The sequence below is a fragment of the Cupressus sempervirens genome, chromosome 4 (genome assembly GCF_028749045.1).
Source record: "Cupressus sempervirens isolate cs-2001-9-10 chromosome 4, ASM2874904v1, whole genome shotgun sequence".
Taxonomy (NCBI): domain Eukaryota; kingdom Viridiplantae; phylum Streptophyta; class Pinopsida; order Cupressales; family Cupressaceae; genus Cupressus; species Cupressus sempervirens.
In genome coordinates this window covers 719,769,009-719,794,363 of record NC_143121.1, presented here as the reverse complement: position 1 = coordinate 719,794,363, position 25,355 = coordinate 719,769,009, and the positions used below count along the sequence as shown (strand labels likewise).

Sequence of the window (25,355 nt, the reverse complement as noted above, 5' to 3'; positions counted from 1 at the left end):
ACATAATAAGTTTAATTTATTATGAAATCAAGTTAAGGTTTTGGATCAAGATACATGTTTTTTAGGTGGGATACTCATTCACCCCCACCATTAGCATCTTTATGTGTCTAGTAAAGTATATGATTTCTTCTCAAAGATTTTTTTTGTACAAATATATATTTAAATCATAAAGATTTCATTCTTTAATCTTGATTAGATGATCAAGTGATGTTTATTCACCTATAGAAATATTCTTTAATGTTGATTAGATTGTGCCACTAAAAATTAACCATTGGAATGAAAGAGGTTTCTCTTAATGACATTGGCTTAAATCATAATGGAATCTTTTGAATTTTTCTTTTAGTATATATAGAATGGGAAAGTCTTGGAATATGAGAAGTCTTGGTTGTGAGATAATCAACTCTCAGACAAAATGAATCTATCAAGTCTTTCTATAATTTGAAAATAGTATATTCTTTATTATTCTATGTTTGAAGACCTTTTTTAGGAATAAAATCCATAGAATAACTAACCCAGCCAAGATATTAAAAAAGGTTAAAAAATATAAACCTACTCCTAAAAATATATTCTTTTAGGGGCAATTTACAAGATATTAAAAAAATTTTAAAAATATAAACCTACCCCTAAAAATATATTTCTTCATGAGCTACCACCCCCAAACCACTCCTCAAGGCTCATCCTAGTCCTAAAACTTAATGGGGATACATGAGTAGTGTACAGTACTTTCTTGATCAGTCACCACATGCCATCTTTTATTAGGAGAGTTAAAGTGTCTAAAATTCAAAAATAGGATCTTCATTGGCCTTAAGGGAAGGCACTGACTCCTCTCTTTCGATTAGCTTTATTTAAAGTAAACTCAACCAAAAAATCACACTTCAATTTGTTTCTGTGAGTGAGGTCCTTATGGTGGGAGGACAATATTGCCTTTTTTTTGGAGAAAGGGATTTAATAATGGTGGATTAGATCTAGACCTAAATCTCTAATGATGTTTTATGTTGTTTTAATTTTCTACCCTATTTAGGGGGACTTGTTAAAAGTGTAGATCAATGGAAACATAATATTTTGAAATAGGGGCATGTAGAAAATTGAGATCTTTATTTGCTTCAAATCAAGAACTTGATCTACCTAATTAATAGAAAAGGAAAGATATTTAAAAAAAGTCAATTTCTTGTGTACAAACTTTACAATATGTTCATCTGGAGAAATCACATCATATCTCTTGCTACTTCTAGCTTATGGAGTGTGTCAACATTATCTTTGTGAATTTCTATTTGAGGCATAAAAGAATGGTGGTCAACAAGTGCATTATTACAAATATCTTTGGGAGAAGAAGGCAGAATCATGCTTTCTACAAGCATAAAATGATCTTGACGGGTCTCCGTTAGAGGCTTACAAGAAGGACAACCTAAAGTAGCACAATCTTGAATATCCTCTAGGGACAAAGAGTGAATCACACATCTCTTGTACTTCAAAACTTCTTGAGATCTATTTTTCCCACTTAGTAGGTTTATACCTTAAGAGATCATGCTTCCCTTGTGTGTCGAATGATTTTTCGAGGCATGGAAAAGGGATCGTCCAAAAGGTCATCTTGTAATCATCCTTCGATGAACAAGGGAAAAGAAACACAATTTTTGAGAGGGAAATTGTTCTGAAATTTATCCCTTTGGACATTTTAACTACTTGAATCCCCAAAGAGTGACAAGTTAAACAATGATTTCTACCAACTCGAGTTCCCAAATTTAATCATGTAGTTATTTATCTTAATGACGCTAGTTTCAACTAGATTAGACATAATTATATTACATCATTAACATATATAGAGAATATTATGATTTCTTATCACATACCAGAACTCCAAAAATATTTTAACCTTATCTTCACAAAATCAATTGTAATTACAATAGATCATCAAAGTGGATAATTACTTAATTGATTGTGTCAATAAAATATTGTACGATCAATCCCTACTCACGCCTTCTACACTTTTTAGATCTCCATGAAGATATAAAGCCTTCGTATAATAAAAGGACAACTATATCAAGGACATGAGAAATCAAGGTTATTATGAGCCCAAGAGTATCCTCCACTACAAACCAGAAGAAATACTGAGCTTCTATGAAGATATATAGCTTGGAACGAAAAGTTGTAACCCTAATTGTGAGTGGTGTGACAATCAACATAAACCAAATGGTTACTGTGAGCTAGAGATATTCTGGCCCCAAAAGGAGGCCTACAGCACAACCATATGCTAGAAGTATTGCCAGTAAGGCCTTCATAACAGACATGAAACTGATCTCCACCATGGGTTTGTCTTCCTTGTCTCCAAAAATAGCAAACAAGAGTAGAACTGTCGCTCCAAGAGAAGTGCCCAGGGCCACTGTATAAGCTAAGAAGAATGCATAAAAGAGAATTGTAAATAGATTGTGTTCGCTCTGTGACATGAAATGTTTTCCTTTGAGTGGATTTGAATTTCCAAGTAGAGAGAAGGGAGCTGCAAAAGCAGCTGCCCCGATTAACACTGCATTCCACGAAATTATCTCAGTTTTCCACTTTGATTTGGACGTTTCAGTATTTCGTCGATGTACCTCCCTTACCACCTTGGCATTCCGGTTTGCCCCATGCTTTTCAAGAAGCTTTTTTACCTACAACAAAATATATATGAAATATGTTCTTGTTACTTATACAAACTTCTCAATAAAAAAATTAATATGTTGAAAAAAACATATTTAATGAAATTTTTGATATCAATGTCTGACTATGAGAAGATTAATGGAATGTTGTGAGAAGAACTGGGGAAACATGGCAAGTCTTGAGTCGCTTCCAAATGGCTTTTACCTTGTTGAATGTCTAGAAGGTTAGTTAAAGAGGAAAGATTTTCAATATAGGGCCCGTCATGACTGGGGGACTGGGTTGTTCATCAAATATTTGGAACCAAACTTTGATCACCTTTACAATCTGTCCTTAGAATATTGGGATATTGAGACTTTGCAACATATTGGTCATCAATTGAGAAATTTTGTGAAGGTAGATGATAACCAAAGGATGGGACATATGAGATGTATTCCAGGTTGTGTATTAAGACCATAACAATACGCTATACCCCAAAGGAAATAGAACTCACAATGAAGTGGTGGTTGTAGCCCAAAAATAAATGTGGAAAGAGGACTTCAAATCTAGATCTATCAAAGATGGAGTTCAAAAGAGAGACAAAAAGAGGAGCATTGATAGAAAGTGGGGGAAAGAGAAGATTAAAAAACCAGCATTTGGGGAAACGCTTATGGAGTTAGAAAAACAACAATTGAGCTTAGAAGAGAGAGAGCCTTTCAAAACATGGAAAAGGAAGATGGATAAATGCTAGATAAAGAATTAGGAGGAGGATGTGACTGTAGAAAAGATTGAAGAATAGTCTTAGAGGAAAGACTGACGGGCAATCATTTTCTCAATTGAAAAATCCAAGACTAGAAAAAGAAAGAAGGGCGGTAAATGTAATAAGGAGAATCAGTTGTCTATTGCTTTGTCTAAGACTTCTCCATAAGAAGCAGATTGTAATCAAATCCATTGTTACTCAGTTGATCAAGAAGGCCTTTTTTGAGAATAAAAAGATTTATGTATTTTTTTAAAGCAATTGTAAAAATTCTATTTTACCTCTTGTAACAAATCAAAACTACAGTTCAAGCTACAATTGTTCTAACAATCTTAACTACATACTTTTTAGCTTTGATTCCAGAAAATGTTGAAGACAAGAATAATGAAACTTTATACCAATCTCTCTTTGCAACAAAATTGTAAAGTGATATCAAAAGTGATAGCCAACAAGCTGAAGGATCCGTAAAAGAGATCATCAATCTCGAACATTATAAGAGCAAAAGCATTGTTTGGAACAGATCATGTGGAGCGAACCAATATAGATTTTGGAGGAAGAACATGGGATTGTGCCTTGTAGGGGTAGTTAAATTGCGTTATAGAATGCAAGAAGCTGTCATCCAAAAAGACAATTGGCCAATCCATCCAACGTGGAATAATAAATATCTTCATAAGGCGAGGGTCTTCATCTAGGTTGCCTTACAAAATAGGATTTTGAGGAGGGATTGAGTTTGTTGGTCCGAGGAGGTGTAGTATCCACAAACTAGACGAATGGACCATTGATCACTTGATTTTACGGCGTGAAATTGTATAGTTATGCTTGAAAAGAATCATAAGAATACTGACGTGCCAAAGCCCACTATCCAACAATGTGAGTAAAAATTTTTAGTATGTGGACCACTCTCAACAAGGAATCAGTATTTAGGAGCATATGTGTGCGCTCTGTGCCCATCGTTGTCTAGGAAGTGTGAAAAGAACGAAATAGAAGGATTTTGCAAGGAAAGGAATTTCAAGAGAAAGATATTATTGAGGAAATTAGAAACGAGCCTTAAAGAAACAAACAATCAAAAAAATGCAATAAGAAATAAAAGTTTAGGAAAGAGAAAGTTTTATTGTCGGATGAAAAACTAAATAAATATGGGAAGGCTTGAGTATCTTTACTATTAGTGCGCTGGAAAGGATTTAATATCTGAATACAGTCTTAATAGTTGTAATAGTACTTGTTAATTTAATATTTATATTTACTGATTTAATCAGCTTTTTTGTCAACATTCTAATAATAATGGCGATTTTATAGTTGTTTTTGTTAATGATGACTATCATTTATTCTAAAAAGTAAAACGTGCAATGCCATATTAGCTGCACAAGTATGGATGTACCTAATGCACTATGATTTGTTTCACTTTTTGAATGGATATTTTGGACACCTTAACAAAAAACATACTGATGTAGAATCATATTTGATAATGTGGTTGGTTTTGTGAAAAAAACAAAAATCACAGACTTTAATAATTACGCTTGGCAAGAACCAATGCGAGTGGTAGACTTGCTCGGCACAAGAGGTGTTGGAATGTAATTTCTCCTCAAATGAAATGTAAAGGCATAATAGAGGATTCTAGAAATTGCCAGATTAATGAATGGGGTTAGGTTCTAGAAGGCATTTATGTTTGAATAATTCTAGAAAAGTTTATTTGTCTTATGTCGGCTAATTTAGATGTTTCCAAAAACAATCAAAGACCTCTATAAAAGAGGCACAATGTAATATTTTTTGAATTAGGCAATGAAATGATCTTATAATTTCTATAAGTGCCTGTAGTGTGTATTTTGTATTTAATTATTATTATTGATCCAATCCATCCACCCCCATCAGATTGGTATCAGAGCCAAGTTGGATAGGAGGTTGGACAGAATTTCAGATTGTGATAAAAGAGCAAGTGGTGTGTTGGTGTTGTTAAATTGTGTAGGAGTGTTTGTGTTATGAGAAAGATAGTTGTTTTGAAGAAGACTGCACATGAAGTGTTGAGTAGGAAAGAGGGCAAGTCGGCAAGAAAGCACATTCTTGAGAACAATAGAATCAGTGGAAAGACCTATTAATGGAAGAATTGACAGAGGAAAGAACAAAAGGTATGGTGTGAATTCTTAAAATTATTTAATGGAATTTGAGAAATTATCCTATTGTCATTAAAAGAAAAGAAGATCATAGTCAGAAAAAGGTGTTAACTGAGAAGAATATTGTGAGAAGTCTAGCTGTCTAAAGGGATTCTTTCAAGTTGTTTGATGATTTAATTAAAAAAAATATGGAAGTAAAAAGGCATTTAGAATTTTCTAAAAGAAAGAGTAAGGTGTGTTAAATTGTTGATTTCAACAGGAAAAGTTGGTAGAGTTAAGAAAGTGAAGACAAATAAGTTAGAAGAAGAATTAGTGATGACAAAGAAAGAAAATGCAAGATTATTGTTTGAAAAAGATATTTTGAAAAAGGAATCGGCAAAAGTAAGAAATGAAATGGGAGAAGAAAAGTCTAAATTGTTCAAATGAAATTAGTGGCTACATAGAGGAATAATTGGCAGGTGAAGGAAACATGCAAGCTTAGAGAGCAAAATAAAGAATTAGAAGAGAAGTTAAATTTGTTTGATGATGCTGAGAAAAAGAACAATGTTTTAGAAGATAATGTGAAGAAATTAGAAGAGGAAAATAATATGTTAAAGAAGGAATTGTCTACACTGAAACAAGAGAAAGAATGTTTGAATGTGAAACTATTTGTATGTGATGTATCTTGTGACAAAAATGATTTGAGTGATTATGGGATTGAGAAATATGATTTTGTTGAAGTTGTTTGCAAAAAGGAATGTAATGATGAATATGAAAATTGTATTGATGGAACTTCTAGCTATTATAATGACAATATTGGTTTGAAGATTATGGAAAGAATGAGTTTTAAAGGTAAAGGTTTAGGAAATGATGAACAAGGATTGAAGAATCTGATTGAGACTATAGTCAGGCCAAATATGAAGGTCTTGGATATGATGCAGGCTGTGGAAAGATGAATAAAGGTTCAAGAGAATCAATTGAAAACATAAAGATTGTGCAATGTTCACACTATAATAGGAAAGGGCACACAAAGGATAAATGTTGGGATATACATCCTTGTAATATTTGTGACTTGAAAAATCATTGTGATAAGACATGTTGGAATAGAGATTGCAAAAAGGATTCTATAGTAGGTTGTATAAAAATAGATTGTGGATGGAGCTATGGATCAAATTGGAAAAAGATTGTAGGAATGATCAGAGGTTTATTCAAGTACAAATGTTTAAGTGTACGCAGGAATGCAATAGAATTGGGAAACATATTAGAGTGAGGCATCAAAGAGGAAAAGGTTATTAGTGAACCCTATCACTGACATTTGTGACAGATGAGGCAAGATTATTAATAGATCCAGTGAAAAGAGGAAATCTTTGGCAGCCAATTCCTTACAAAATGTTCGTAGAAATTAAAGGCCCCAACCTTGGAAGAAAACATTCATGAAGGCATTAATGGATATGAAGATTATTGGAAATTAGCTTTTGGCATATGTATGTAACAACATTTGAGGTTGAAATTAGGGGGGAGTGTTGGAATGTAATTTCCCCTCAAATGAAATGCAAAGGCATAATAAAGCATTCTAGAAATTGTTGGATTACTGAATAGGGTTAGGTTCGAGAAGGCATTTATGTTTAGATAATTCTAAAAAAGTCTAATTGTCTTATGTAAGCTAATTTAGATGTTTTCAAAAACAATCAAAGACCTCTATAAAAGAGGCACAATGTAATGTTTTTTGAATTAGGCAATGAAATGATTTTATAATTTCTATAAGTGCTTGTAGTGTGTATTTTGTGTTTCATTATTATTGTGGATCTAATCCATCCACCCCCATCAAGAGGGTGCCGAGTGACAGAAGGACAGTGTCGAGTAAGCTTAGCACATGAAGGAGCCGAGTGACATGACACTTAGGGAAACTCGGCACAGTGTATATCAAGTGTGCTTGGTAGCAAGGGATGTTGATTGAGCTCAATCACCGTTGCAAGGTGATGCTCGGAAAAAGAAAATGTCAAGGTAGCTTGGTAGTAATAGCAAAGAGAGAACTCGGTCAAAGACTGAACTGAGTGACTTGTAGACCAAACTTATAATCTAGATATTTCCACCATTAGAATGTAGAGATCTGAAGGATGAAGCTTTCAACTATGAACTTCTCAAATGCAAAATATCATGCAATGATGAATAGAAGAAGAGAAAAACAAATATCTATATGCCTGCTTGCTTATTTTCGTTCTATTCAAATAAGATAAAACTATTACAAAAAATATGGGAGCATTCGGCTTCAACCAAAAAAACCCTAAATCTTCAAACTGAGAAAATTTAAAACTTTAAACTTAGAGCTCTAGTAGCTGCATACAACGATGGCTGGAGCAATCACTGCTTCACAGGTCAAATCAATAAGAACTTACAGAATGACAAAAGGATCCAACACATGCAATTGCAACCATGAAACTAAAAACCTTATGTCTTTTGAACTCTGACTTGATCTGCTAGTCAACTTCCTTCTCTCTCTATGCTTTGCTCTACAATAGATCCAACACTTTTTCTCTTTTGCAACTTATCGAATGAATCAAAATATATTCCTTTTTGTCTCTTGGCAAAAAAACTTCCCTCTCATTTTGAATTTAAAATCACCTACCGTGCATTCAATGTTTCTAATAGTTGTGTAGGCCGTCAGGGTGATAGGTGGGCATTTGGCTCTAGGGGCAACCAACCTACTGTATTAAATATTTCAACACTCTCCCTTTGTCCTAAGCCAAACGAAACAAGGATCACTCCTAATACAAATCAACTACACCAAGACATTTCCTTAGGTGTACAAAAGTTGCAATGCTTAAAGGCTTAGTGAGTATGTCTGCTGCTATTGTCCAGATTTGCAAAGTTCCATCTTGATATCCTCATTTTCCACCAACTCTTTGATGAAGTGATATATGATCTTTATATGCTTACTTCCCTCATGGAAGACTAGATTCTTAGATAGTGCAATCGAGGAGATGTTGTCATAAAATATTGTGGTTCCATCCTCTTTCCTTTCATTCAAATCTATCAAGATCCTTGTTAACCAAATAGCTTGGCATGCTACTGCATTTGCTCCTATGTATTCAACCTCTGCTATAGATTGAGAAACAATAGGTTGCTTCTTGAATACCCATGAAATTGCACTTGATCTTATATGGAACATGTATCCAGAAGTGCTCTTCCTATCATCTAAACTTCCAACCCAATCACTATCTACGTAACCAACCAACTTGAAATCATTATCTGCAGTATACAAAATCCCAAATCCCTTGGTACCATTCTCATACCTTAGGATCCTCTTTCCCGCTTGCCAATGGGAATCCTTTGGTGTTTCCATAAATCTAGAAATCAAACTTACCGCATTAATTATGTCTAGCCAAGTTGCAGTCAAATACATCAAACCTCCAACCATACTCTTGGATAGTGTTGGATTCACACTTTTGCTACAATCTTCCTTGCTCAACTTTAAACCTATTATTGTTGGTGTTGGAGCTACCTTAATATTCTACATTTTGAATATCTCCAAGATTTGCCTTGCATATTTTTCTTAAGAGATCAAGATGTCATCATGCATTTAATTTACTTCTATGCCTAGAAAATGTAAGGAAACTTAGGTGCAGAAACAACTTCCTACACTAATCCCTTAAGGAAAGTATTGTGCAAATTTTATTTAAATCCTTACAATTTCAGATTCGATGTTATGTAAACAATAATATTGCAGTCAACCATGAATATAGAAAATAGATAGAGAAAGAAAACACAAACACAAAGATATGCCAGTGGGAAAAAACCTTTCGGTAAAACAACCCCACCTCTCCAAAACCTGCACAATGTATTATCTTCAACACAAAGGTTACAACACACTTGCAATGCAAGTTCTTTGAAGACATGGAAGACCAATCCAGTCGCAACAAAACACTACCAACAATACACATTCGCACTCACCTATATACAACCCTAAAGTCGCTTATATCATGCCCTTTCCATTTTAGGGAAACTTCCAAAGAAGAATCATATTAGGGTTTTACCATTCTCTAGAAAAGTAGGAACCCAAAAAATTTTTGCAACCCCGTGCACTAGATGGAGACTTGAGTGTACAATACTCAATGATCAATTGCCACATGTCTTCACATCTTCACCCATCATCATATCTTCCAAAGATAGCTCTTACGCATCATAAGAATCCATCATAACCATTTCAATCATGATCTCCTTACACACAATTCAAGATGCCAACACATGCAAGTGGAGTGACACATCAACATGCCAACGAGACATGTACACTCACACTTAATTACATTATTTGCAAAAAATAAATTTACAAAACAAATAATAAGAATAGGAATTATCCAAGGTTAAGACACCTTATTCCTAACATTCTCCCACTTGTCGAACACCTTGTAAGACCAATAGGAACATAACATGAACTAACCGCTATAGGCCAAAAGGCCCATAGACTCCAAACACCATCTAAACTTCTTTGTGCTCATTGGTTTTGTTAATGCATCTACAACATTCTCTATAGTATCTACCTTCTTCAAATTTACCTTTCCATCTTCCACCATATCTCTCACAAAGTGAAACTACACATCAATGTGCTTTGTTCTGACATGAAAAGTTGGATTCTTTGCAAGGAAAATAACACTCTGACTATCACACCAAATACTAATCTGTCCTACATCAACACCAATATCATAACATAATCTCCTAAGCCAAATGGCTTCCTTACAAGCATGAGTAGAAGCCATGTACTCAACTTATGTAGTGGAAAAAGCAACCACAGCTTGTTGCTTACTCATCCAACTAATGGCACCACCAACCATAGTGAACACATAAGCATTGGTGGATCTCCTGCTATCAGTATCACCTGCCCAATCTGAATCCACAAATCCATGAATACAAACTGAATGCAGAGCTCTAAAAGAGTTTCCATGATAACAAATGGAGTAATCTAATGTACCCCTCAAATATCTAAATACTCGCTTAACTACATCCCAATATACTCGTCCAGGATTAGCCATAAACCAACTTAGAACTCCCACTGCTTGGGCAATGTCTGGTCTAGTACAGACCATAGCATACATAAGACTGCCAACAACACTAGCTTAAGGTACTCTATTCATGTCCTCCACCTCACTAGGAGATTTTGGACAATCATCTATAGATAACTTTGTTCCCATATAAATAAGAACACACAATGGTCTACAATCTGCCATGTTGAACCTATCCAATACAGACTTCACATACTTACTCTGACTCAACCAAAGTTTTCTGTTAGACCTATCTCTCCTGATTTCTATACTAAAGATGTACCTTGCCACCCCAAGATATTTCATCTCAAACTGTACTGACAAGTGAGATTTAAAATTAGAAATCATACACTTATCCTTCCCAAACAAAAACATATCATCAACATATAATGCAATAATAAGAAGGCGATCATTTTCAACTTTGAAATAAACACAATGATTTGATTTAGATCTTACAAATCTAATTGACAACACAACGGCATCAAACTTAAGGTACCACATCCTAGGAGATTTTTTTAAACCATATAGATACTTCTTTAATCTATAAACCAAAGATTCTTTACCTTTAACAATATAGTGCTCAGGTTGTGACATATAAATCTCTTCCTCCAAATCACCATGAAGGAAAGTTGTCTTCACATCTATCTGTTCTATCTCTCAATCATATGATGCAGCAAGAGATAATAGAAATCTAATGGATGCCAACTTAGAAATAGGAGAGAATATTACACTATAATCTATTCTCTCTATCTATGAATACCCCTTCACAACCAATCTAGCTTTGTACCTTTCAACATTGCCATTTGAACAAAATTTCTTCTTGAACACCCATTTGCTACCAATAGGTTTCTGTCCTTTAGGCAAAGGTTCAAGGTCCCAAGTTTTTTTTTTATCCAATGAAACCATCTCATCATCCATGGCCTCAATCCAAGAACTTTCATCTTCCATATTCAAAGCCTCTTTCACAGATCTAGGATCATAAGTGCTAGTAATCAAAGTGAAGACACAATTGAAATCTAACATAGAATAACCAAACCTTTCTAGCTTCTTTCTTACTCTTGTGGATCTCCTCAAGGATTGAGGTTGAGATTGTTCTTCCTCTTCTTCTAAACTATCAGAGCTACTAGAGCTCTCCTCATCATTAGACCCAACATGGTCTTTTTGTTCAGTCTTCTTAGGGGTAGGAGGCAACTGAACAATATCTTCTTTCTTCTCTTTTTCATTTGGTTGTAGCATGATAGGAGAAGATGTTAGCTCTCTAAAAAAAAATTTCTACTATATAACACCTTACTAGTCACAGGGTCCCAAAGCTTGTATCCTTTCATACCAACACCGTATCCAATGAAAATACATTTGACAACTTTGTTTTTCAACTTAGGTCTTTTCTCCTTTGGAACATGTGCATAAGTTTTACAACCAAAAACACAAAGATGTCTAATTGAAGGCTTCTTACCAGACCACACCTCCATGGGTGTTTTACCAACAAGGGTTGATGTACCAGATCTATTAACCAAATAGTAAGAAGTGGCCATAGCTTCAACCCAAAACCTTTGTTCAAGACTAGCTCCACCAAGCATACTCCTAGCCTTCTCCATCAATGTCCTATTCATTCTTTCTACAACTCCATTCTATTGTGGGGTATAAGGAGTTGTCTTATGCCTCTCAATACCTCATTCTTTATAGAACTATTTGAACTCTATTGACAAAAACTCACCATCATTTTTAGTTCTCACACACTTAATCTTCTTACTAGTCTGATTCTCTACAAGAGCTTTAAATTCCTTGAACCAACTAAAGACGTGTGTCTTACTTTTCAGAAAATAAATCCATGTCCTTTTACTATAATTATTTATGAAAGATACAAAAAATATAGACTTGGAGATTGAAGGAACTTTTATAGGACCAAAAACATTAGAATGAATAAGATCCAAAACATTAGAAGATTTGTGAGAACTAGACTAAAATTGAACATGATTTTTTTTACCATAGACACAATGTTTGCAAAAGTCAAACTTGAGATTTCAATCATTTAACCCCTTAATTAGGTTCTTATTTTTCAAGGTTCTAAGACCTTTCTCACCAATGTGGTCAAATCTTGTATGCCACAACATTGTCTTTTCTGTAGGAAGCTTTGCTTCCAATGTGTTTTCACCCTTAGTTACACATGTTGCACTACCATCGGAATCAATAAACATAGTCTTCTTTACTGCTCATTCAAATGGTGGGGGATGAAGTTATAACTGCTCTCTTCTTTGAAACAAAAGAACTATTGCACTGAGAAATGCATGCATCAAGCTAAAACAAAGTACCTCTCCTAATACCCTTAGCAAGCACCATAACTCCTCTCATTATCTTAAATCCATCTTTAGAAAAACAACTTGCACACCTAGATCATTCAACATACTTATAGATAATAGGTTTCATGCCAAACCAGGGATGTGCATTACCCCATTGATCCTTTTTATTCATCCATCAGGGAATCTAATAGTGACCCATCCTCAACCAACTATCTTTAGGTGAGAATCATCACCCAAGTACACTTTTCCACCATCGAAAACTTCATACTTTGAGAACTAGCTTCGATGAGAGTTCATGTAGAAGGAAACACTTGAGTCTATTGATCACACATCATCAGATGCATGCACTTCCAAGGCTGCAATGAAAGCATTGCCATCTTCTTGAGATTTTTTTGAACCTAAATGTAAGGCCTTCTTCTTCTTCTTTGGCTCTTTACAGTCTTTATGAGAGTGCCCAATCTTATAACTATTCCCACATTTTTCCTTGGACTTTCTAGGAGTCTTTGATTTTCCACGGGATTTGGATCTACCCTTTACAAACTTGTTGTCATTTTGCTTCGCTCTATCATTGGATCTACCAAAAATAGTAAGAGCTTCCTTAGCTGAAACTGAAGACTTTCTCTGCATCTCCTCATATAACAGTGAAGACACCACATCATCCATTTTGAAAGTGATTAAAGTACTTCTAAGAACCATGACAAGATGGTCCCATAAATTTTCCAAGGAAGATAACAGGGTCATACATCGATCCTCCTCCTCTATCATTACACCAGATGATGTCAACTATGCAATCAATAAATTAAAAGCATTTAGATGATCTATAACATATCCTCCTTCCTCCATTCTTAGAGAATACAACTTCTTCCTCAAGAACAACTTGTTCACCAAAGATTTGGCCTGATACACAAACCCAAGCCATGTCCACAAACTGTTTGCATTCTACTCATCAAGAACGTTCAAGAGAACTGAATTAGCTAGATAGAGTCTAATGAGACCCTTAGTTTTCCAATCCTTAAGATCCCAATCTTCTTGAGATATTGTTGTAGGTCTCAAATCAAGTGAAGTCACCTCCCATAGATCACAATCTTTAAGAAAGTCTTCCATCTTGAGTTTCTACAACTCAAAATTACTACCATTAAATTTCTCCAATACTTATTTTTTGTATAATGAACTAGCCATCTCAATCTATAAATAAGATTCAAAATTATTTGCATAAAACTCCCACTCAACTTGAAATTAGCGCAAAAAACCCTACCCAACAACTAGGATCAAAATTTGTTCAAGCTCTGATACCACTTGTAAGAAAACTTAGGTGCAGAAACAAGTTCCTACACTAATCCCTTAAGGAAAGTATTGTGAAAATTCTATTTAAATCCTTACAATTTCATATTCAATATTATGTAAACAATAATATTACAACCAACCATGAATATAGAAAATAGATAGAGAAAGAAAACAAAAACACAAAGATATGTCAGTGGGGAAAAACCTTTTGGTAAAACAACCCCACCCCTCCAAAACATGCACAATGTCTTATCTTCAACACAAAGGTTACAACACACTTGCAATGCAAGTTCTTTTAGGACATAGAACACAAATCTAGTCACAAAAAAACACTACCAATAATACACTTTCACACTCACCTATCTGCAACCCTAAAGTCACTTATATCATGCACTTTCCATTTTAGGGAAACTTCCAAAGAAGAACCGTATTATGGTTTTACCATTCTTTAGAAAAGTAGGAACCCAAAAAAAATAAATTGGGGTGATGCCCTAAACCCCATGTGCTAGATGTAGACTCGAGTGTATAGTACTCAACGATCAATTTTCACATGTCTTCATGTCTTCATCCATCATCATATATTCCAAAGTAACTCTTACACATCATAGAAATTTGTCATAACTATTTCAATCATGATCTCCTTACACACAACTCAAGATGCTGACACATGCAAGTGGAGTGACACATCAACATGCCAACTAGACATGTACACTCACACTTAGTTACATTATTTTCAAAAAATACATTTAGAAAAAAAATAATAAGAATAGAAATTATCCAAGGTTGGGACACCTTATTCCTAACAGAAAATAGTTCAAAAGACCTAGGTCTATCATCTCAAATTCATTCTTCATGGCCTCTTTGAACTCACCAATTAGAAAATTATCATTTCCAGTGAATATTAAGTCATCTACATACAAGACAACAATCAACACATTACTGCCTTGATGTATAGTGTGGGTTCACGATCACTTTTGCTAAAGCCATTGCTCATCAAATATGAGTCAATCATGTTGTACCATGCTCGTGGAGCTTTCTTGAGCCCATATAGAGCTCTCTTTACAATCTATACACTTTGTGTTCTTCACCTGCATCTTCATAACTAGGTGGTTGCTCTACATCAACTTCTTCCTTCAATACACCATTCAAGAAGGTGGACTTCACATCCATTTGATATATCTTCCATTTGTGATGGGTTGCAATTGCTATGACAATGCACACGATTTCCATTCTTGCAATCGGAGCATATGTCTCATCATAATCTCTACCATACTGCTGCTTGTACCCGTTGACTATTAATCTTACCTTATGCCTATCTATTCTCCTTTCAACATTGCATTTGGTCTTGTAAATCCATTTCACTCCAATTACTTGTTTCTTGGGAGGCAAAGTAGTTAGCTCCCATGTGTCATTTCTTGCAATAGCATCTATTTCTTCATCCATGGCATAACACCATTTCTCTTCATTCATAGCTTCCTCAAAATAAATTGGATCACTATGAAGAAATAATACAAATTTTACACTCTCATCATAATCTTCCTCATACCTTTTATCTTGGTATCACTAGTAAATTTAGGCCTAATTTGCGACGCGAAAAGGTCTCAATTTTGACACAAGTTGGTTGCTAAAGCCACCAAAGTCGTCGTCGGACAAATTTGGTCAGTTTTCTGCCACATTCATTGCGCATCAAAATTTTGACTACATAAATGTCAATTTACCGACACAAATTTTGTCCATTTCTCTATCCAGCCTAAACTGTTATTTTCCCAATTTCGACGTAAACTTGCCCAATTTTGAGTCAGAATTCTGACAACAAACCCTTAGCTTTCAATGTCGGAGCCATACTCGCGACGTAAATGATGCCAGTTTGGTGTCTCAATTGCGACGAAGATTGGTCGCAATTGAGACCAACATATGTCGCAATTGAGATGCGCTGTCCCATTTAAAAAAAAAGCTTTGCTCTCATAGGAGCATTCAAAACTGCACAAAATTTGATTATAAAGCGTAATTGCTTGATGCATGAGAGTCAAGGTATCATGCACATTTCTTCCTCCACACCATTGTTTCGTTCGCCAAATGATTTATTTTATGCAAAACAATGGGAAGGAGGAAGAAATGTGCATGATATCCTGTTTCCACCAAGCAATTATGCTTTACAACTCAAATTTTGTGGAGTTTAGAAGGCTCCTATGAGAGCAAAGGCTTTGCAATAATTGGCACAACGCAACTAAATTTTGGTTCCTGCAAGGAAGAATAAAATTAGGAAATAATTATTTATTAGGAATGAAAGCTAATAATTTCATCTATTTTTCAAACAGATAAACGTGACAAAAAAAATTACAGTCCGAATCACATCATCATAAGAGTGCATATATAACTATAACTATAACTGTCTAAAACCAACATAATTTACAAATATCCACAATTCAAATATTATCCCTTGATTTTTTCTTTAATAATGCTCCAATGCCTTAGGGCATTCAGTTAGAAACTTCAAAATTAATGCTATCAAGTTAGATGTCGTTTCATAGCCACCAAGGATAAGGTCCATAATAAGATTCAATATCTCTTCATCCATAATGTATATTAATGCTATCAAGTTAGTTGTTATATTAATAAGATTCAATATCTCTTCATCAATATACCTCTGGTTCTCGATGGAGACATGCTCCAATCAATAGGAACATCATCATGAAGTAGGAGGTGAGGTTGAAGGATTTTATGGAGGCATTCGGAAGTTAATTACAGAGGAAGAGATTTTAGCCTGGAAGAAGTTGTGGCCAAAAGGATCGCTAGAATGATTGATTGTTACATTAGAATTATCTTCATTTAACATTAAAGCTGCATGCATATTGGAATGGCTGACATCATCGTTAAGTGCATTTGATGATAACACATTTGTTTAGGATATACATAGAGAATGTCAAGAGTGTTGTTGACAACTTTTGTATTTCTTTTGGCTTTAACATTGATGACTGTGTTCCAACTATTTTGGGCTAATATTTGCTTCACAAATGGCTGATGTATATAAATCTTGTGCCAATAGAATGACTTTTGTTGAAGTTAACCATAATGTATACATATATTTGTAATCATTATAGTCAGGATGACAACTGTTGTAGTTCACTTGCCCATTAAAGAGTTGATTTTTTTATGAAGGCACAACAAAATGTTCTGAACCATAGATTGCTTATCCTAAAAATCTTTCATCATCCTCCAAAATTGATCAATAATAATGCAATATATTGTAGTATTAATTGTTTAAATTATTCCTGCAAATGAGGAACTTAATATAATTTGATTGAGCAACCTTACATTTTGTACGTCACCATTTTGTATTATACCTGAAACAAAAAAATGATGGTGCCATGTGATCAAGATAGCAAAAATCTCTATGGAATGTACAAACCTTGGCACTAGACTTCTTCTCCATCTATGAGGCATTCAATGCTGGAGACAAAACCTTGTATCTACTCCACAAATAATGTGCTTACTAAAGTTGTTGTGGCAGAAAGTTTTCATAGGTTAGTTCTAATCAGGTCTGGTGAATAATATGTGAAAACATCAATACAGCCAAGGCACTAATTTTGCCCCATTTTCCTCATGTATGAGAGCCTTGAAGAGAAGATTGGATAAAAAGAAATTAGTCATATGGATTAACTTAATAGTAGCAAAACTAAAGAGAAAAATTGTTGGTAGTGAACTACTTAAGCTGCAAATACAAGAAAAAGACTAGTCACAATGTATGGGCTATCCTAAGTGGCAGAAATGGTCATAGTACAATGAAGTTCACAGTTTCAATTAATCTAATTCGTAATTAAAAAGAAATTTCACTGTATGGAAATATGAGGGCTTCTTTTACAAACTTTTTTTCATTTATAGAATTTTAAGAAACTTTTTTTGTCAAATTGTAAACCAAAAGGATTGCATTGAGCTAATGTTTGAAACTCTACCAAGAGGAAATTGAACTAAGGCATCCAAATCTTAACACACTATATTATAACAATTTCATTGTTAAGAGTTGTGCTTGTAGACAACATCCAAATCTTATCTGGTGGGTGCCTCTCATATTAAATTTTAAAATTATTTTTTTCTAGTTCAACATGGAATGACCTTTCATGTTGGTTAGTCTACTAACCCTAACTCATCTCATCTAGGTCATATCAAATCTTGATAAGGCTAGTTTGCAACAATTTAACTTCTAATAGCTAGTTTGTAAAAGTAGTTAAAATAACTTGTTAGTAATACAATTATCTTCATAAGGAGGTCTAATTTGCATTCTCAGTACAACACTCACCCAAATATGCTTTCAAAAGGTATTTAAACAACAATTAGATCTTGAAAAAATTAGATATGAAAGTGGAAATGATAATCAGGTCATGTACCTCTTCTTCATCTCGTTTACGCTTATTTTCCTTAACCTTTTCGTGAAGATTTGCAATGTACTTATCAAATATCTCCCGACAGAAGCTTTCATCACTAATTACCCTGAATACTCATATCCAATATATTTATAGCTGCTACTAGTGTAAGGTACATGATAACTAACTTTAATTACTCACAATAAGATTAATTCCTGATAGTGGCTCTTTTACCTATATGCTTCCGCATCTTTGAGAAAAGGTATGCAATCCTCCCATTCTGAGGAAGCAACAATTTCCTGAAATGGAAAAACAATATATAACTAATTTATCGTTACATAGATAGAAATTCATTTATGATAAGAATATAAATTCATTCATATTCAAGATTTTTAATGTACAAAACTCTGTGAAATTTTACTCCAGGTGTAAAAGTAGTAGAGGAAAAAGAGACTGCATTAGAAGGATTTTTTCCAAAATGAATAATGTAAACCTTTAGAGAATAAAGCAAAGCCATGAAATCATCTGCCAGCCATTCCCTCCTTTTTGCTTCTTTCTCTTCCTTTTCCTTTACTTGTTCAATCACTTCTTCAAACACAAGCTACAAGCAATACACAGGATGTCAGTAAGACCTAACAAAATCATATATCCCAAAACAACTTGCATTAATTTCAACATTTGCAATTGTTTCAGTTTAACCTAATAAAAATCCATTATCTACTAATGAGAACAGACTAATGCATTTGTGATAGCGATTCACTTCCATCAACTACTTACCAGTGCAAATGAGTCAAAAAATAATATAGCTGATGCAATGATCGAATCAATTAGGAACCAGAGTCATATGGAACATAAGGATAAGATCCCTGTTTGTATAAATAGTAGTTACTAGGAACATAACAATATGTGACAACATTGTTCAAAGGAAAATACCAAATACTTTTATTGTGGAGTCTTCTGTAGCTGAGACAAAAAATCTAGAAATGTAACCAGAACAAACCTTAAGATTTGTTTCAGATGCAGTAGCCAAATCATATAGTTCCCCAATGGAGGCTTTGAACTTGTTAAGAGTCCATGCTGATGTTACTGCGAGCTGCAATCATTACATAAAAAAGATTACAATATATTTTACATCCAATGGAAAATCTTAAAGCACAAAAGGTACACCTTTCTTGACTCCATAGCATCTTTTATGTTTGATTTGTCCTCCTGGTACTGCCAAAGATACATATTCAAAAAACGGTTACATCAAAGGAATCAAACATACATTGCCTTAAGTAATAATGATTGCAAGCCTGATTGTGAAAGTGCAATTAATTCCTGCAATCAAATCATTAAAATATATGTAACTTTCTTACCTTCTTTTTCATCCCTTCTGCAACATCTTCAAACAAATCCTTGGGTGGTGAACCAGATGTATTTGAAGCAGGCTCTTTGCTTTATGATCCTCCAGTTCTTTGCTTTATCAAAGAATTGGAGGATCATAAAGCAAAGAGCCTACTTCAAATGAAGTGTGTCTTTGTTGTAAGCAGGCCAGTTGTTTTATGATCCTCCAACAATCTTCGAAATTCATCCCGATTTTTATGTTCTTTTTGGCACAGTTCTTCCTGCATTTAAAAATATTCAAGTCATTCCAATATACAAAAATAAGACACATGAAAACTATGGAAGCACACTACTCTCTCATTCTAGACAACCTTTTGAATCGTTTGTACTTCTTCCTCCTCCAAATCAAATATAACACGTCAGAATTTTAGGATGTTCTCAGGTCATTAGGTATGACAGCTTTTGGAAAGATAAGATGCTCGTAACCAAAGCCATTATCCACATAATGACAACAAACTATTCATCAATCAAGATAAAAACCAAACAACTTTCCAAACACAGGCATTTCACAGCTATGACATCTCCAGCGCGCCTTCCAAATTCGAGTACAATAATATGGGTTCTAAGATTACACCAAAAGTAGGTCCAAAGAGAAAGTTAGATAAATTCGCAGGTTAACATGTGTATTCAACACAAGATTACAATTTCCTACAGGCAAGACTTTAAGATAGATAAAAAAGAATGTGAATTTGAGATTTGCTGGGATACCTTGCAAAGTCATTACAATTTCAGAGATTCCCGACTTCAGAATTCATAAAAGAAATGGAATAATGTTTTAAGGAAGATCAATTGGGGTTATAAAACCCAAGCATGAAATTGAGGAATAGGACAAAGAATGAAATGTCATTAGTTTATCAATCTAATTTTGTGTTCATGTTTTCTGCTCACCATAACCTTCCTACCCATCTCAAATATTATAATGTGAGCAAATGCCAAAAACTCACCTTGGTTGAGCGACTTGTCCACCCTTTTGATTCCCTCCACTGTTGAAAGAACTAAAATATATCAACAAATTAAGTCTTAGTGAAACTACTTGAACAAATGAAAGGGAAAAGTTAACAAATTTTTTACAATCTAAGGGATTTATTGTGAATTAAGTAGACTTCGAGATCATTTGATTTCTAAAATATGATAATAGATCACACTATTGAAACATTGATATAACAAGCATACAATATATTGAAAAATAACAACAAAAAGCATTACATATTGTAAAAAGAATAATATGTACCAGAGATGCAAGGGGTGAGGATGCCATCTCCTATAACCATACAAGTCCCCACAAGGGCTAGTATTAACAAACATCTCTTGGCAAAGTTACTTTGTTCAAGAGCTTCTTTTATCCTAATGGCTCTATTGGGCTGTCTACCTGCAACTTCAAGTGTATATGAGGAGAGTTTCCTGTCTTCTTCCTGGTGATTGGGTATTATGCTGACATTTGCATGGCGGAAAATCAAAGAATAAAGAGAAAACGTTCCACCTGCAAAAGAAACCGTCCCTTTAAACTTAGAACACATGTTTTCACATCAAAAAGATCAAACTTTGACCTAAAAACAAAGTGAAACTAGAGATTTTATAATCTTACCATCTCCATTATCATTGGCCCACAATACAATGAAGACGCATTTGATGAGGGGCAAAAGAGTGAGAGAATATATGATCAAAGACAAAGCCCCAAGAACGTCATCAGGATGTTTGATGCCATCAGGAAAAGTACTCGCATACACATAAAGTGGTGATGTTCCTATGTCCCCATAAACCACACCAATACTTTGAAACGCCAATTACATAACCACAGCCATGCTCAACATCTGAGAAACAAGATTTGTCATAAAGAGATGTTAGAATAGTTACTAAAATGGTCATAAATTATGTTGTTATAGTAAAAGAATACTTCAACTTAAGAGAAAAAAACTATACAATATTAAAACATGATATCGTGCTTTAAAAACTAAAAAGGTACCTGTAACGAAGAACTTCATTTCAACTTGCTAATTGGTTGTCACTATTAACTATAAGCTTATCTTTAAAGTTTGAGCTTCACTTGGTTTCGAGAATAGTTAAATATTCTCTACTTAACAGGGCCAACCACGTGAAGGTGGAAGCTCATTTCCCCCCCCCCCCCCCAAATTCCCCATTAACATTACTCCCCCCAACATCACTCTAAATTCCCCATTAACATTTAATAACATTCAATTCATCCATTTTTGAAATAGAACATTCAATCATTATAATCACATGATAACATTCATTAACACATAAAATTCATAAACACACAACATTCATGAATAATTCATTAAAATGCAACATTCAAGAGTAAGTCATTCATGAATAATTCATTAACACAATATTCATTAACAATATTCAAGAGTAAGTCATTCATGAATAATCATCTCTTTTTTTCTTTCTTGCCATTTTTTTTTTTTCCATAAAATTTCTAAGAGGAATATCAATGTCCCCATTAGGATCCCCCTCCTCTACTGGTTCTAACACATGTCTCCTCCTCATCTGTTCAAGAACACCATGAGGCCGTTGCACCAAAGGGGGGTCTGCTGCAATAACAAGTACTTCATGAGGTTAAATTCCCACCATTTTATATTAGTGAATTACGAGTTTTTATTTAAGTAAAAGAACTATAAATCAAAAAATCAATTTAAAAGAACAAAACATAGATTTTCTTTACCTGAATGTGCCACATAATCTACCTGATGATCAGTCTGAACATCCTCTAGCACTCGTTCAACACGACATGATTCTATATAAAATAACAAATGAGCACCTCCTTCGACAGTACGATGCACATCAGGGGCTTCATGATGCTGCATATGATCTGTGTCAGGATTAACAGGCTGCATTGCAATGTCATGCACATTATTATCAAATAAATTGTTGCTCAAGTATTCAATTTCTAATATATTTTTTGGCATATTTACCTGTGCACATGATGTAGGAGACTATTTGGTTAGGGCAATGGAAGCTTGCCATAGGTGTTCAGCCACCGTTGCATAGCCTCGCTTGAAAGCAATTTTTTTGTGTTCTTCTGTGGCCTCCAGATTAAAATCAACGCCCTGCATTTTTTTATTAATTAATAAAATTATTTGCATTTTATAAATAATTTTTCTTTGCAATTCATTTATTGCTACTTACAATGCGTGCTTTGATTTTCGAATATCCCCCAGAGCCAAGTTTGTGCTACCCAACCTTTTCCAGCCTCGCCTTTGTTGCCTTTGATGTGTCCTACAACCTATGAAAAGTTTGAAATATGTTAGATGATATAAAGAGAATACTAAAATCATTGTGCAAACATTTACTTCACTTGGGTTTGATGTCTCTGGAGGAAAAAATGCACCATATGTATGGTTTCGATTTCCTGGTCAAAATTCATGGGATATTTTAACTAAGATCCTTGAGAAAGCACATATAGTTACAAATCCAGGAAGTGGGTTTGGACCCGCAGGTGAAGGTTTTATAAGGGTGAGTGCCTTTGGTCACAGACAGAACATATTAGAAGCTTCATTTGTCAATATATCTTATGTAGGATTTATGCCCAGATTGAGATTGAGATTTATAAGCAATTGTGTCAGCATATGAATTACATATCTTTCATATTTACAATAACAAAATTTAAATACCAAAATTGAGGATTATGCGTGGTAGTATGTTGGAGAAATAACTCCTATTTTAGGGATTTTGACAAAATAGCATAGCAAGAAATATTGAATTCAAAAGGATCAGAATGTGAAGGAACAAGAGGTGCAGGTGAAGGTTCAAATCACATGAAAAGTCATTTGTACACATTGTGAATTTTGTTGTACATTATGTTGTATTTTAAGAGTGCTCCCCCAAGGTAGATGTGCTAGGCTTGGTACTTTGTCTCTTTACTTCATTGATATATGTGTTTGAATTAGTCTACACACAAATAATTAACATGTTACCAAAGCTAATACACCTTTTGTGAGCTTGCAAAGAGCTAAAGAACAGAAGAGAAAGATTGGAAGCAGGGTGATATCAGGAAAAATCTCTTAATGAGTTTCCATCTTTACAGTTTCCACAGGAGAAAAAGCAGGGATTCCCTAAAAAGGATAATCTATTGGTTGGGTATAGACACATAATCCATGTGATCAAAGCTTCAGCAGCAACAAAAAATACTAAAAAAGAAGAATGTATTTTAGATGTGGTGGAAATGCTCAGCTTTAAATTCTTTAGGATTCTCAGACTACATTGTTATCTGAAGATAGAGATTAGATTTTGTGATGCTTCACACTTAAATCTGATGTATAGTGTATATGCACTTCTTTTTTGATATGCAACAAAGCACAAAATGGAATTGATGACAGTATAAAATAAAAATCACTAATGACAACATTATATACTGTTATCATAGTTAACAGAATACTACAGAATATGGGATTTGATATCTTCAATGATGGATTTCATTAGGATTTACATGCAGATTAAGTACAGATTTGATGCACACATGACCCAAAAGAAAACAGGGGATAGGAAACTCAAGATAGCGAGCAATTATTGTAAAAGAAAGGGAAAGTCAACAAGTATAGTGGTCAAGGCGTTGCCTATTTTTATGACTCAAAATCTAACATGTTACATCATATCACAAGATTCGGTTGTCACAAGTTTGAGTAGGAATTTATTAGTTGAATTAGAGTTTGAGTTTAGCGAAGATAAAATTTGAGAAAAGAACCCATACGAGACATAGGCTCTAAAATTTGTCACTAAATATGAATAAAGGGCTTCATTTTTTCAATATATCTTATGTAGGATTTATGCCCAGATTGAGATTGAGATTTCTAAGCAATTGTGTCAGCATATGACTTACATACCTTTCATCAATAGATAGATTAAATTGAGCTAGTTGATATTGTTGATACTGAAGTTGAACCCTAAATTTTCTCATTAATGTACTAGTAGTTAATACTATTGCATACCTTTTTGGATTTGCTGGTGCACTTTCTTTTGGCGGACGTTGCCCTTTCTCCTTTGCATCCAAAATGAACTCATTCCAGTCCCTCACTGAAACAAAGGGAGGACGCTCATACTTCAGGTTGTGGACAAGGCTCTTTCTATATGTGTCCCTCACAACCTTAAGATGTCTAGCAGCTTTTTGTAAAAATTTCTTACGATCAAAAATATTACTACCAAACTCATGCTCTATATCTTTGATGAGCTCATCTTTTAATTTTTGAGATTGGTAGTTCCACCTTTTAAGAAAAAACATAAAATTGTTAGATATAGCTAGTATAAGAAAATACTCGAATGAAAGGAAAAATGTTGCACCAATTAATGATATGAAAAAAAACAGTGGGATAAAATTAGTTCAGTTATGATGTATAGCAACTAGTACCTATGGTGGGCCCAAATCTTTGCAGCGTGAGGTCATAAAGCCTCCTATAAAATGTATCATTTCCTACAAAAAATGTCATGGGATAATTAATAGTAAAAACTATTAAAATGAATCATATGAAAGAAGACTCCCACTTTTGGTTCTCTGTAGAAAAATTAGTTAGTATCTTCTACTCAAA

The 25,355-nt window shown here is 34.2% G+C and overlaps 1 pseudogene; it reads right to left on the bottom strand.

The window, feature by feature from the left end:
- Nucleotides 1-1,964: 1,964 nt before the first annotated feature.
- The window catches only part of LOC149563297 (uncharacterized), a 72,407-nt pseudogene continuing 49,016 nt past the window's right edge, over nucleotides 1,965-25,355 (bottom strand).